Source organism: Triticum aestivum, chromosome 1A (assembly GCF_018294505.1).
Source record: "Triticum aestivum cultivar Chinese Spring chromosome 1A, IWGSC CS RefSeq v2.1, whole genome shotgun sequence".
Classification (NCBI taxonomy): Eukaryota; Viridiplantae; Streptophyta; class Magnoliopsida; order Poales; family Poaceae; genus Triticum; species Triticum aestivum.
In genome coordinates, this window is record NC_057794.1 from 476,513 (window position 1) to 491,525 (window position 15,013).

Consider the following 15,013-nt stretch of genomic DNA (forward strand, 5'->3'; position numbering starts at 1 on the left):
TTCCATGCTATTATATTATCAACCTTGGATGTTTTATATGCATTTATATGCCATTTTATATGATTTTTGGGACTAACCTATTAACCTAGAGCCCAGTGCCAGTTTCTGTTTTTTCCTTGTTTTAGAGTATCACGGAAAAGGAAAATCAAACGGAGTCCAATTGACCTGAAACTTCACGGAACCTATTTTTGGATCAGAAGAATCCCGGAAGACTTGGAGTCCACGTAAGGGAAGCTTCGAGGAGGCCACGAGGTAGGGGGCGCGCCCTCCACCCTCGTGGGCCCCTCGTGGCTCCCCTAACGTACTTCTTCCGCCTATATATCTCCATATACCCTGAAAACATCCAGGAGCACAATAGATCGAGAGTTCCACCGCCAGAAGCCTCTGTAGCCACCGAAAACCAATCTAGACACGTTCCGGCAACCTGCCGGAGGGGGAACCCCTCTCCGGTGGCCATCTTCATCATCCCGATGCTCTCCATGACAAGGAGGGAGTAGTTCTCCCTCGGGGCTGAGGGTATGTACCAGTAGCTATGTGTTTGGTCTCTCTCTCTCTCTCTCTCTCGTATTCTTGAGGTGAAACGATCTTGATGTATCGCGAGCTGTGCTATTATAGTTGGATCTTATGTTTCTTCTCCCCCTCTACTCTCTTGTAATGGATTGAGTTTCCCCTTTGAAGTTATCTTATCGGATTGAGTCTTTAAAGATTTGAGAACACTTGATGTATGTCTTGCCGTGCATATCTGTGGTGACAATGGGATATCACGTGATTCACTTGATGTATGTTTTGGTGATCAACTTGCGAGTTCCGCCCATGAACCTATGCATAGGGGTTGGCACACGTTTTCGTCGTGATTCTCTAGTAGAAACTTTGGGGCACTCTTTGAGGTTCTATGTGTTGGTTGAATAGATGAAACTGAGATTGTGTGATGCATATCGTATAATCATACCCGCGGATACTTGAGGTGACATTGGAGTATCTAGGTGACATTAGGGTTTTGGTTGATTTGTGTCTTAAGGTGTTATTCTAGTACGGACTCTAGGGCTGTTTGTGACACGTATAGAAATATCCCAACGGATTGATTGGAAAGAATAACTTTGAGGTGGTTTCGTACCCTACCATAATCTCTTTGTTTGTTCTGCGCTATTAGTGACTTTGGAGTGACTCTTTGTTGCATGTTGAGGGATAGTTATGAGATCCAATTATGCTATTATTGTTGAGAGTACTTGCACTAGTGAATGTATGAACCCTAGGCCTTGTTTCAGCGCATTGCAATACCGTTTACGCTCACTTTTATCATTAGTTACCTTGCTGTTTTTATATTTTCAGATTACAAATACTCATATCTACTATCCATATACCACTTGTATCACCATCTCTTTGTCGAACTAGTGCACCTATACAATTTACCATTGTATTGAGTGTGCTGGGGACACAAGAGACTCTTTGTTATTTGGTTGCAGGGTTGCTTGAGGGAGACCATCTTCATCCTACGCCTCCTACGGATTGATAAACTTTAGGTCATCCACTTGAGGGAAGTTTGCTACTGTCCTACAAACCTCTGCACTTGGAGGCCCAACAACGTCTACAAGAAGAAGGTTGTGTAGTAGACATCAAGCTCTTTTCTGGCGCCATTGCCGGGGAGGTTAGTGCTTGAAGGTATATCTTTAGATCTTGCAATCGAGTCTTTTAGTTTCTTGTTTTATCACTAGTTTAGTTTATAAAAGAAAATTACAAAAAAATGGAATTAAGGTTACCACATATGCTTCATCTTTTTAATATCTATCATGAAAATAAGGATTCTGATAATTGTGCTCAAGTGCTAGAAGAAGAATGCATTAGAATGTTTGGCACTAAATATTTGAATGATGAGCATGATTGAAATGTTATTACTATGAATTCCTTGAATATCCATGATGCTAATGATATGCAAAGCCACAAGCTTGGGGAAGCTATGTTTGATGAAGATGATATTTCTTGTCCCCCAAGCTTTGATGAGAAAATTTACTATGATGAAAGCATGCCTCCTATCTATGATGATTATTGTGATGACACGTATTCTTTAAAGAATAATGATAACCATGAAACTTGTCATCTTGATCTTAATTTTCAATCACATGATAGTTATTTTGTTGAGTTTGCTCCCACTACTATTCATGAGATGAAGTTTTCTTCTGTGGAGAGTAATAAAAATTCTATGTTTGTGCATCATGAAAATAGTGCTTTATGTGATAGTTATATTGTTGAATTCATTCATGATGCTACTGAAAATTATTATGAGGGAGGAAAATATGCTAGCAGGAATTGCAATAATATCAACTTTCCTCTCTATGTGCTTAAAGTTTTGAAGTTATGATTGTTTCACCTTCCTATGCTAGTTGATTATTGTTCCCACAAGTTATTTGCTCACAAAATCCCTATGCGTAGAAGTGGGTTAGGCTTAAATGTGCTAAGTCATATTCTTCATGATGCTCACTTTATGTTTTAATTCTTATCCTTTATTGAGCATCATTGAAATCATCATGCCTAGCTAGGGGCGTTAAACGATAGCGCTTGTTGGGAGGCAACCCAATTTTATTTTAGTTCCTTGCTTTTTGCTCCTGTTTAGTAATAAATAATTCATGTAGCCTCTGTTTATATGTGGTTTTATGTGTTTAATTAGTGTTTGTGCCAAGTAGAACCTTTGGGAAGACTTGGGGAAAGTCCTTGCGATCTTGCTGTAAAAAACAGAAACTTTAGCGCTCACGAGAATTGCTGCCATTTTTTATTGGAGAGTGATATTTAGTTAATTATTTTTGCAGATGATTAATAGATAAATTCCTCAGGTCCAGAAATTTATTTGAGAATTTTATGAGTTCCAGAAGTATACGTTTGATGCAGATTACTACAAACTGTTCTGTTTTTGACAGATTCTGTTTTTCATGTGTTGTTTACTTATTTTGATGAATCTATGGCTAGTAAAATAGTTTATAAACCATAGAGAAGTTGGAATACAGTAGTTTTAACACCAATATAAATAAAGAATGAGTTCATTACAGTACCTTCAAGTGGTGATTTATTTTCTTATACTAACGGAGCTTACGAGTTTTCTTTTAAGTTTTGTGTTGTGAAGTTTTCAAGTTTTGGGTAAGGATTCGATGGACTATGGAATAAGGAGTGGCAAGAGCCTAAGTGAGGGAGTCCTGGATTAGGGGGTGTCCGGATGGCCGGACTATACCTTCAGCCGGACTCCTGGACTATGAAGATACAAGATTGAAGACTTTGTCCCGTGTCCGGAAGGGACTTTCCTTGGCGTGGAAGGCAAGCTTGGCGATACGGATATATAGATCTCCTACCATTGTAACCGACTTTGTGTAACCCTAAACCTCTCAGGTGTCTATATAAACCGGAGGGTTTTAGTCCGTAGGACAACATACAGAACAACAATCATACCATAGGCTAGCTTCTAGGGTTTAGCCTCTCCGATCTCATGGTAGATCTACTCTTGTACTACCCATATCATCAATATTAATCAAATAGGACATAGGGTTTTACCTCCATCAAGAGGGCCCGAACCTGGGTAAAACTTCGTGTCCCTTGCCTCCTGTTACCATCCGGCCTAGACGCATAGTTCGGGGCCCCCTACCCGAGATCCGCCGGTTTTGACACCGACATTGGTGCTTTCATTGAGAGTTCCTCTGCGTCGTCGCCGTTAGGCTTGGTGGCTCCTACAATCATCAATAGAGATGCAGTCCAGGGTGAGACTTTCCTCCCCGGACAGATCTTCTTCTTTGGCGGCTTCGCACTGTGGACCAATTCACTTGGCCATCAGGAGCAGATCGAAAGCTATGCCCCTGGCCGTCAGGTCAGATTTGGAAGTTTAAACTACACGACTGACATCCGCGGGGACTTGATCTTTGACGGATTCGAGCCACTGCCGAGCACGCCGCACTGTCACGACGAGCATGATCTAGCTCTGCCGCCGAACAGTGCCCTGGAGGCCGCACCCGCATCAGCTTCAACCCTTAATTCGGAGCCAACTGCGCCGATCGAGGATGGGTGGTTGGACGCCGCCTCGGGGGTTGCGATCCCAATGGCGATCGAGCCGAACACTAGCCCCGCACTCCGCGAGACTCGTGACTCCAAGGAGCCGGACTCCTCTCTGGACTCCGAACCCTCCGCGCCCCTGCCGATCGAATCCGATTGGGCGCCGATCATGGAGTTTACTGCCGCGGACATCTTTCAGCACTCACCTTTCAGCGATATTTTGAAGACACTAAAGTCTCTCTCTTTATCAGGAGAGCCCTAGCCGGACTACGGTCAGCAAGGTTGGGATACGGATGATGAAGAAATTCAAAGCCCACCCACCACCCACTTTGTAGCCACTGTCGATGATTTAACCGACATGCTCGACTTCGACTCCGAAGACATCGACGGTATGGATGCCGATGTAGGAGACGATGAAGAACCAGCGCCTATTGGGCCCTGGAAAGCCACCACGTCATATGACATATACATGGTGAACACCCCAAAAGAAGGAGATGGCGATGGAACAGCGGAGGATGACCCCTCCAAGAAACAGCCTAAGCGCCAGTGTCAGCGGCGCCGCTCAAAATCCCGCCAAAGCAAATATGGTGATTCCAGCACGGGAGATAATAATACTCCAGAGAGTGCCGAAGAAAACCCCCTCCAGCAAGATTCAGCATAGGAGGATGGAGAAGCCAGCCCTCATGAGAGAGCGGCAGCAGAGAGGTCGAGGACGATAATTATATGCCTCCCTCCGAAGACGAGGCAAGCCTCAACGATGACAAATTCGTCGTGCCAGATGATCCCGTCGAGCAAGAGCGTTTTCAACGCAGGCTTATGGCCACGGCAAGAAGCCTCAAGAAAAAACAGCAACAGCTTAGAGCTGATCAAGATTTGCTAGTCGACAGATGGACTGAAGTCCTTGCGGCCGAAGAGCATAAACTCGAACGCCCCTCCAAGAGCTACCCAAAGCGCAGGTTGCTACCCTGATTAGAGGAGGAAGCACGTAAACCTACATCATCAGCTTGACCTGCGAGATATGTTGGAGGACAAGGCAAGGCAAACAAGATCGATCTACGAATCGCGTGGGCGCCCCATGACTCGAGACGGTAACCGTCACGCTGGAAACAAATCCGGTAGGGCCGAACACAGTAGACAAAGCTCATTGGAGCTACGTCGTGATATAGCCTAGTACAGAGGCACCGCACACCCACTATGATTCACAAACGAAGTAATGGATCATCAAATCCCCGAGGGTTTCAAACCCGTAAACATCGAATCATATGATGGCACAACAGATCATGCGGTATGGATCGAGGATTATCTCCTTCATATCCACATGGCCCGCGGCGATGATCTCCACGCCATCAAATACCTCCCACTCAAGCTTAAAGGACCAGCTCGGCATTGGCTTAACAGCTTGCCATCAGGATCAATCAGTTGTTGGGAGGACCTGGAAGCCGCATTCCTCGACAATTTCCAGGGCACTTATGTGTGACCACCAGACGCCGATGACCTAAGCCACATAATTCAGCATCCAGAGGAATCGGCCAGGCAATTCTGGACACGGTTGCTAACAAAGAAAAATCAAATAGTCGACTGTCCGGACGTAGAGGCCCTAGCAGCCTTCAAGCACAATATCCGTGACGAGTGGCTTGCCCGGCACCTTGGACAGGAAAAGCCGAAATCTATGGCAGCACTCACAACACTCATGACCCGCTTTTGCACAGGAGAAGACAGCTAGCTTGCTCGTAGCAACAACATGACCAAGAACCCTGGTAATTCGGATACTAGGGACAGTAGTGGCAGGTCGCGTCGCAACAAGCAGAAGCGCCGCATTAACAGCGACAATGCTGAGGATACGGCAGTTAATGCCGGATTCAGAGCCTATAAATCCGGTCAGCGGAAAAAGCCATTCAAAAGAAATCCTAGGGGCCCGTCCAGTTTGGACCGAATACTCGACCTCTTGTGCCAGATACATGGCACCCCCGAAAAGCCGGCGAATCACACCAACAAGGATTGTTGGGTGTTCAAGCAGGCAGGCAAGTTAAATGCCAAAAATACCGACAAGGGGCTGCATAGCGATGACGACAAAGAGCCCTGGCCGCCCAACAATAGTGGACAGAAGGGTTTTCCCCCACAAGTGCGGACGGTGAACATGATATACGCAACCCACATCCCCAAGAGGGAGTGGAAGCGCGCGTTAAGGGACATATACGCGGTAGAGCCAGTCGCCCCAAAGTTCAACCCATGGTCCTCCTGCCCGATCACCTTTGATCGCAGGGACCATCCCACTAGCAGCCGTCATGGTGGATTCGCCGCATTGGTTCTAGACCCAATTATTGACGGATTTCATCTCACTAGAGTCCTTATGGACGGCGGCAGCAGCCTGAACCTGCTTTACCAGGATACAGTGCGGAAAATGGGCATAGATCCCTCAAGGATTAAGCCCACCAAAACGACCTTTAAAGGCGTAATACCAGGTGTAGAGGCCAACTATACAGGCTCAGTCACACTTGAAGTGTTCTTCGGATCTCCGGATAATTTCCGAAGCCAGGAGTTAATCTTCGACATAGTCCCATTCCGCAGTGGCTATCACGCACTGCTCGGGCGAACCGCATTCGCCAAGTTCAACGCGGTACCTCACTACGCATACCATAAGCTCAAGATGCCAGGCCCTCGAGGAGTAATTACGGTCAATGGAAACACTGAACGCTCCCTCCGAATGGAGGAGCACACGGTGGCCCTTGCAGCGGAAGTACAAAGCAGCCTCTCCAGGCTGTTCTCCAGTCCGGCCATTAAACGTCCGGACACCGTCAAGCACGCCCGGAGTAACCTAAAACAAGACCACCTAGCACATTCCGAGCAGGCGTAGCAATGCTGCCCCAACCCCAGCCCTTGCAAAAATGCGACGCCAGTGCTTCGCGTACATAACTACGCTCTAGAAATACCATGGGTACAGTGGGAGGGGCACCATCACGGCACGCCCGAAACACGGCTTAAATCGCACCAGGGGCTGCCGATTTTTAATTTTCTCTTACTTTCAGGACTCCATTCTTCGGAAGGCCTGTTCGGCAGTTCAATTGCCGCACAAACGATGCAAGAACCAGGGAAGCAGACAAGCCATGCCGCATTATGAAACTCCCAGGTGCTCTCTACACTACTAGGAAAAGGCCTACTAATGGCGCACCAGTTTTGCCTACTAATGGCGCATCACTGGTGCGCCATTAGTAGCACGCCACTATTAATTTTTACTAATGGCGCACCACTGGTGCGCCATTAGTATCTGGTATACTAATGGCGCACCATCCAGTGTGCCATTAGTATATAACACCATGCGCCATTAGTGTGCCTCCCAGGGGCCATATTTAACCATGTGCTTTGTCACACTAATGGCGCACTGCGGATAGATGCGCCATTAGTATACTTGGCATACTAATGGCGCACTTTGTCTTGATGCGTCATTAGTATCCTTTGGCATACTAATGGTGCACTCTATGTTGATGCGCCATTAGTATCCTTTGGCATACTAATGGCGCACCTTGTGGTGATGCGCCATTAGTATGAATATTTGTTTTTTTTTACTTTTCTGATTTTTGCACAGGTTACAAAATATACTATTTGACAGAATATAGACAGTAGCACACAGCAATAGCAGATTCATCGAATACAATAGAAGATTAGTCTCCGAATACAATTCATCACATTAGTCTCCGAATTCAAAAGACCGAACAAAGATAAAACATTGCAAGTCTCGAGACCATGAGTATCGAGTTTGTCTTCACATTACAAGTCGATATCAATCATCTAAACTACCATCACATAGAAGAGAGCTGCGGTCATCACGATGAGCATCATCGTGATCAAACTGGTCTTCATCCGGTTCCTCCAACGCTCCCTCCTCTCTCCCGCTAGATAGCGGGCGTATCTAGATTCGGCCTCCGCCCTAGTGGTGTACCCTTTGTAACTGTTACCACTGAAATGGTGGACCTGTCTCCGACACTCCTCCCAGTCGTCGTAGACTCCGGGAACCTTACCCTTGTACACGACATACGACGGCATCTCTATGCACAAGCCAAACAACAGACAATACATACATAAGAAATATATAAGTATGCAACAAAAGGATCAGAAGAGAAAAGCAAGACATTAATAGCACGATTCATGGTCCTACTAATAAATAGCATCGATTACATCTAAGTTAAACGACTGTCCAAACCAAAGAGACATACAATTCATTAAAGTTTAATTACAACATGAGCCAATCAATGTTTCAGAACTACACATCACTACTTTCGACTCGACTCATGGACAGGAGCGTGGATGAAGCCGTCGTCTGTCGTGATGGTCATGAAATCGTGGGCATTGTTAGCCTGCATTTGTAGCATTCCGTCTATCTCAATGTTGGACGGTTGATATCTGAGGAAGAACTGCCCCGAGGTATGAAGGACATCTTGATGGATGATGTCCGCAAACTGCGACTGGATGCGAAAGAGTTCCTGTCTGATGTCCACGTCCTAGATTGCCGACAAGCTCGTGGCCCAATCTTTGAGATTATTTGGTAGCAGAAGGTGATGATGGTCCCTTACGATCACCCGCATGTGATGGAGGGTGTAGTAGGCATCCTTCTGACAGCCAGACGGCTGCTTGACGCAGCAGAACATCGTATTGTGGGCGAACACGTGCTTGCCGTACTTACGAACTGCCCTGATGAAGGTGCCTCCAGATTTGGCATAGCCAGGGAGAACATCATCAAGAACTTTCTTGATATTTGTGTAATCTATCTTGGAGTTACGGTTTAGGTCGAAATACGTGGCCATGGAATATTTCGGGCTTAAGAGGATGAGTTTGCAATGTGTGTCACTACACAGAACACGGAAAGTTAGAAAAAAAAGAACGATCAAAATCTAAGAAATCATATGTTACGGGGCGGTTAAGGGATGACTTACTCGGGAAAGTAAGGCACAAGGAAGTTATCCTTATCTGGGTTTGCCAGAATGACGTCTTCGAGGTGTGAACTCACGACTTGGTGGTCCCCAGCGCTGCTCAAGAGCTTGGGACGCATGTAGAAGGGGTCAACGATCACGATGTCTAGGGTCTTGTCTCTAATGATCCGCATCTCCATACTCAGCGAAAACAGCCGGACAAAGGTGTAGTGCAGCGGATGAAGGTTGAACATAGCAAAGATGTCATCAAACCACAGGACGATCGTACCCCCGATGGCGCAATCCACAAACACTACTAGGGAAAAGCCTATACACAGAATCTTACCTGTAGCGTTGTACAAAATCAAATGCTACTACTACTTAGTAGCAACGCGCGTAAATAAACCGCGCTACTGCTATGACTGTTGCAGTAGCGCGTACTGGCGAAAAGCGCTGCTGCTATGTTTGAACTGGGCGCGCATGGCTAGCCCAACCTAGCAGTAGCGCGTATACTGGCCCAGCGCTACTGCTACTCTCCTTAGCTGTAGCGCGCTTACGTGTAAGGCGTTGCTGCTACTGGAAATAAAATAAAGTGAAAAACAAGTAGAAAAGTAAATGAAAATGGAAGAAATAGAAAAAGGAGAAAGGAAAAAAATAAAATGTAAAGAAAAATAAAAGAAAAAAGGGAAAAAAGGAGAAAGGAATAGCAGTAGCGTGGGACAACCGGCGCTACTACTATATGTTAGCTGTAGCGCCTTATTAGTAGCGCCGGTGCCCGCGCTACTGAGAGGCCCAAAACCCTCGCTGCTGGTAGGCTTTTCCCTAGTAGTGAAAGCCCTTGTCCTCTGGCACCTTGGTCACGAAAACCGGGTATGCCACATCATTCTCTCTGAGATGCCGCTTCTCCAAAGAAAGAACACTGTCGTGCAGACTCCGCATAGCACCGGTTGCAGCACTGAGCATATTTGTCGGTAGCATGGCCCTACCCGCCACATGCACCCTCCTCGAGATATCCTTTGGTGAAGGTGACCCGTCCTGAGCACGGATCATACTCGGTGCTGGCTGGCTCGCACCGGCGGCCTTTTTAGTCGGCCGTTTCCGGCCCTTCTTCTTGATCTGCTATAATGGGACCGAGTTCTGCTCACAGACCGCCTTCTTGAGCGTGTTGGGGCTGATAATATTTGGCACCTCCGCTATCTGAGGCTCAGTGAAGGTGGCAGCTGGAGGCGTCTCCTGAGAACTGAACGCCAGATGATGCTTGTTGCAATTGGGTTTCTCCGCCATACCAGCTAGATCGCGGTCGTCTTGTTTGGGTTCTTGAGAAGGAGGCCCGTAGAACTCGTCACCGTACCCATGTTCGGCAAAGTACTTATCGACGTTGGTAAATGTACCATCGTCGTTGTCGTCGTCGTCCGGATCCTGTGCCATATGCATGTCCGGATCCTATGCCATAGGGATGTCCGGCATGTCCGGTAGCGTTGCGGCATTCTTGCCATGGCTTGGCGCTGGCACGACTGGCGGTCTTGTCTGTGGGGTGGTGTCCCCCGCCCCCAAACGAATCTGGCTCTTCGGCCAAAGCAGAGGCCAGCTTACGCAGGCGCTGAGGGTCATCTCATCTTCTTCATCAGCTCGTCGCAGCCTGGCAGCACCTGAACCACTTCAACCCTATAAATTGTGGGTGGCATCCGATTACCATGGAACACAGGGTTGCCCGGTTGAACGATTCTGCCCTTGGCGACATCGACCAACTCGCCGCCCACGAAGTGCAGGAGAGGGCAAGGAACGTCGGCGGCGCCCTGCGAAAACATGTAGGGCGTCAAGGATGCCCAGTCAAAGGCAAGGAGATGAAGTCCTCGGCCGAGAGGCTTAGTTACCATGATGCCGTCGAGCTCGGCTAATGTCGAGGCACCGCCAACGGCGGGCATGCAACTGACGGAGGGGCCGCTTGCTGGCGAGGTGCCGGCCAGCGTACACCCGGGTGCATTAAGCTCCAATGCCGGCGTCGGAGACACCAATACCGCCGCCGCCGGAGACACCAATGGCGCCGCCTGCGCGTTGTGTGAGTTGCTGGCTGTGAAGCTGGGAATCGGGGGCGGCCCTTGTTGGCCACCCGCAATCCACGTCGTTATCCCATGAATCAAGGTACGCATAATGCCGGTAAGCGTCGATCCCAGTTGTTGTTGCACTTGCTCTTGGACCATCTCCGGAATCCGCGCCACTTGCGCCTTGAGTGCTTCAACCTCGTCTGACTAGCTTTTCGAGCTGGTCTTTTTCTCCTTTCGCCCACCAGCGCCATAGTATGACGACAATTTTGTGGACAAGCCTTTGCCGGCCACACGGCCAGCTGACGTCGGCTTATTGAGCTTATCCATGTTTTTCATTACGTTCAATGCCCTATTCAAAGGGGTGTCGAAAGGGGAGCTCTGAGATGACCCCGCGCTACTACTTTCTTTGTCCTGCGGAAGGAACGTGAACCGTTTAGAAATATTGGGGATTAATTAGAATACAACCATATGGAGCTAATTACGCGGGGGTGTATTCCTTACCAGAACAAGCTCAAGCTCCTTGGTCTTCAGATCCGTGGTAAGCTCCTTTGTTACCGGGTCCTTCTTGTACCGGGCCCTGAGAAAGTTCCTGGTCTGCTTGTCACTGTATTTCTCGAAGCGGGGTGGTAGGCCTTGCTCAGCACGCTCCGCGTCCTCCTTGTCCCATACAGGCTCCGCCACTCTGTAACCGCCGGGACCGAGTTGGTGGACCCCTATGTTCAACTGCCGCATTTCTTTCCCCCACTGACTTGATTCGGAGGTTGAGGGGCTCTCGCACTTGATCTTGAACTCCTTGTAGTCATCTTCGCTCATCAAAGGATATTTCGCCTTGATCTTCTCATAACTATCACCTTTGTCAATCATTGCCTTCACCGTGCTTTTCCAAGTAGATAGGGCCGTGCTCATCATCGTGAGGGCGGCACCGTTCACTTTATTACCCGAGAGGCGTGTGTTTGCGAACTCAGCGGGGAACTTGTATCGTTCGTGCAGCTTCGTGAAGAGGAGGCTGCGCAAATTCCCTCGGTCCTTATGCCTTAGGTTCTCGGTGTTGATCGAGGCGGTGCTCTGGAGAATCCACCCGAGCTGAATGGAGTACCCCTTGACTACGTGTTTGGGCACCGTCGGATGCCCGTCGGAGTTCACTTCAGTAAATTCGTCCCTGACGGTGCCGAGCACGTTCGGGTGCCGGTCCTTTCGTTGCCTCTTCGGTTGGCTGCCATCTGTGCGTGCGCCGCCATCATCAGTGGTGGCATTCGCGGCGCCATCATCAGTGGTGTCATCCCCGACGCCACTAGGGGTTGTGTAGTCAGGATCGGTGTCTTCCGCGGCGTCCTCATAGCGGTGAGGTTCTTCCTCCAACTCCTGGGACAGCTCCCAGAATTGCTTGCCGCCCGAACCGCCGGCCTCATCATTGTGGGCCATGTTTCGCTCTAAATAGGAAAAAAGTTTGGTCAAAAAGTTGGTTATTGTCAAGGAACAAGATCATGGTCTCATCATTTAGGGTTTGTCGACACCGAGGCATCCTAAAAGCTAAGCTTTTATCATTTAGGGTTTGTCGACACCGAGGCACCCTAAAAGCCTAAGCGTACATCATTTAGGTTCTCATCGACACCGAGGCACCCTAAAAGCCAAGGTTTCATCATTTAGGGTTTGTCAACGCCGAGGCACCCTAAATGCTAAGTTTTCATCATTTAGGGTTTATCGATGCCGAGGCACCCTAGGTTGGGCCTAATCACTTGGCACTAATCAGTTGGCTCTATTGCCACCTATGTTGGGTTTATCATCTAGGGTTTATCGATGCTGAGGAGAATTTCTAAGTTGGGCCTAATCACTTGGCTCTATTGCCACCTATGGTTTAATGCAGCAAGAATAAAGGGACAGTTGATCCTACTTAATTAAGTACTAAGATACCCTGACCCATGCATTAGTAGCAAGTACCTCATATGTCCGATTTATAGCAAAGTCATGCTAAAATTCACGGAAAATTTCAGCATGACCTTTGCTGAAAATAGGACATATGGAGTACCCGAATTTGCCGGAACGGAAGTTAATCGACATTCCGGCAAACTCAAGGGCCTCTCGGGGTACCTGCAAAATCATCACGACACGAAGGGCCTCTCAAGGGCCTCAAGCAGCAGCGGCGTCTCCCAGGACCCCATTTTTTTGCTAAATTTCTTTGAGCAACAACCAGAGCAGAAAATTCAGCACCACAATGTGCCTCTACTTTCATATGGATGAAAAGGCCACAGACCATATGGTCCTCTGCTTGCGTATGGACAAAAATCAGCTCAACTTATGTGAGCTTCCATTCCAGATCTAATAGGTCACCCAACAAAAATTATAAGTCCTCACACCATATATACTTTATCACATTATAAGTCCTCACACCATCAACTATGAAAAAATCTCAGAGTATAAGTCTGGTTACATTCACCCAAGTCCAAACATAAAATTCTGTCCAACATAGTACAACCCACTTTGATAATTTCATAGGATTTAATATACCGAATGAAACCTGACAAGTGATATGTGTTTTAAGTATCTACAGAACTAACTAGCAGCAGGTGTGCAATGACAAAATTCTGGAGTTATGCTATGCAATCTACAATGTAGTCTAAGGGGAACTAACTAGCAGCAGCTCATCTAGAACACATGTGAGTACTTCAATGGAAATAGCAACATCAGGAAGAAAAGAAGGAACATTGTCCCATAGTAGCAACAACAGGTGTTCAATTAGTCAAGCAGCAGGAACACACAAGCAAAGCATGTGTTCATTTAGTGAAGCAGTTGGTGTGACTGTACAAATTACTCTACTGATACATGATACATGTGTGATGTGCATTGATCACTATAGTCTTGTTCTCTGACCAAACATCTTCATCTCACTACATGGACAGTGTAGTGTACTGTTATGTCCACTCACAGACCAAAAAATTGCAACCAATAACGAACAAATGCCTAACAGTTCCATGGAGCTACTGGATTAAGTGAGAGCTATATGCGGTTTTTTAAAAACAAGTGAGAACTCCTACATGCTTGCCAGGCCATGAAAAAAATGAGTGATGTTTCCATAATTATTTCTTAGAGTGAATATAGTATGTTCTCCAAAACTCAGCAAACAATATGCAGATCGTTCTTAGTGTCTCTTGCTTTTCTGATAGCCAAATAGCCACTAATAATATGCCATTGGGATCATCATCGCTTCAAATCATTTGTCTGGAAACAAAGGAATGTATAAAATGAATTTGCAGAATAATAAAGACAGATATGAGTTGCTAGCTGTTATGAGGCACCAGATGTGTCTTTGCTTGCTGCAGTTGTGGTTCTGTGTCATTGATGTCGTAGGAGTTTTCTCAAATTTTACTAGCTCAAGTGTGATGCTATTTCCTGTTTACCTATGTGTGCCACAATTACTTTGTTACATAATTACCCTTTCGTAAACTAAGCAATTAACATGAGCACATAGTTACATACTAGTATGTTTCACACAAAAGCAAACAAATCTCCTGGAATGTGTCATGAAATTGAGTTTTAACCAACTGCCATATATAATTTTGCTATTAAGCACAAATCATTTTTGTTCAGGTTTCTTTTCCAGAAGAAGTATAAATCTGCTCCTAAACAAACAAGGCCGGCCCTGTGGCGACTTGGATAACAACTAGCTACACTGGCAGAGAGGAAGACGAAATCAAAGGGGGGAGGGGAACCGGTGCAGCTCACCGAGAGGAAGATGATGGTGAGCTCGTGCGGGGCTGGGGTTGACAAGGTGACGTGGATCAACGGTGAGGCCGCGGTGGCCGGAGGAGGAAGAAGACCTTGATCCGCATGATGCAGAGTCGTCGAGCTCGAACGGCTGGCCGTAGATGACGTAGAATAACACTCCAGAGCTCCTGGACTCCTTGGTGGGGTGCGGGGACGACGGTGGTCGCGGGGACGATGCGGTGACGGCGAGAGGAGGGGAAGTGGGGAGGTGCTAGGGTGCGGAGCGGGCGCGGGGTCGTCAGAACGGGTGCGGGGCAGCCGGAGCGGGTGTGGAGG